This window comes from Colossoma macropomum, unplaced genomic scaffold (genome assembly GCF_904425465.1).
Source record: "Colossoma macropomum unplaced genomic scaffold, Colossoma_macropomum, whole genome shotgun sequence".
In the NCBI taxonomy this organism is placed as follows: Eukaryota; Metazoa; Chordata; class Actinopteri; order Characiformes; family Serrasalmidae; genus Colossoma; species Colossoma macropomum.
This window is the reverse complement of record NW_023494792.1, coordinates 1099375-1100328: the sequence shown is the minus strand read 5'-3', so window position 1 is coordinate 1100328 and position 954 is coordinate 1099375. Positions and strand designations below refer to the sequence as shown.

Here is a 954-nt window from a genome sequence, read left to right as displayed (position 1 = left end):
TCTGGTGTTTCATGGCCAAATCTAGAATGAAAAAGCTAATAGAGAAAAGAAAATCCAGACTTCACTTTGGCTTTTCTTCATGAAATGCAGAAAAAAACTAAAATCAAAATGCAGTGTTTACGTTCCTATTTCTTTTTCATAGCAATCGGCTGCATATCTGACAAAATGAAAATGCAAAATGGATAAATCAACAGTAACAAAGGATAAATCAACACTCAGACCTGCGAGTCAGAACGGCATCATTCCTCGTCCTACGACTTTGAGTCTTGGGGAAAAAACACCGTCGTGTCTCAGATCTGGTGAAACTGAACATCAGACCAAACGCCGTCAGACAAAACGGACTCAGAAAAAACTGGAAATGTTTTTTAAAATGTAAACACTTTATTATCAAACAGCTGAACTCAGTAAACGGAGAGAATAAAAACACCAGCACAGCTCAGAGCTCAGACACTCAGCACAACCTGAAACACACTTCAGCTAAACACACTCCATCCTGCAGCTTCAGCACCACAGCTGCGAGGCTAATGCGGCTTTAGCACCGCAGCTACGAGGCCGATGCAGCTTCAGCACCGCAGCTGCGAGGCTAATGCGGCTTCAGCACCACAGCTACGAGGCCAATGCAGCTTCAGCGCTGCAGCTACGAGGCCGATGCAGCTTCAGCGCCGCAGCTACGAGGCCGATGTAGCTTTAGCACCGCAGCTACGAGGCCGATGCAGCTTCAGCACCGCAGCTGCGAGGCTAATGCGGCTTTAGCACCGCAGCTACGAGGCCGATGCAGCTTCAGCACCGCAGCTACGAGGCCGATGCAGCTTCAGCACCGCAGCTACGAGGCCAATGTAGCTTCAGCGCCGCAGCTACGAGGCCGATGCAGCTTCAGCGCCGCAGCTACGAGGCCGATGCAGCTTCAGCGCCGCAGCTACGAGGCTAATGCGGCTTTAACACCGCAGCTACGAG

At 50.2% G+C, this 954-nt stretch overlaps 1 protein-coding gene across 1 annotated transcript in view; it reads right to left on the bottom strand.

The window, feature by feature from the left end:
- Window positions 1–905: 905 nt before the first annotated feature.
- vps72a (vacuolar protein sorting 72 homolog a) overlaps window positions 906–954 on the bottom strand; it is a 12667-nt gene continuing 12618 nt past the window's right edge. The window contains exon 7 of the mRNA XM_036577907.1: window positions 906–954. This exon is cut by the window's right edge and continues 1848 nt beyond it. The gene's annotated coding sequence lies outside the window, so the exon portion shown is untranslated.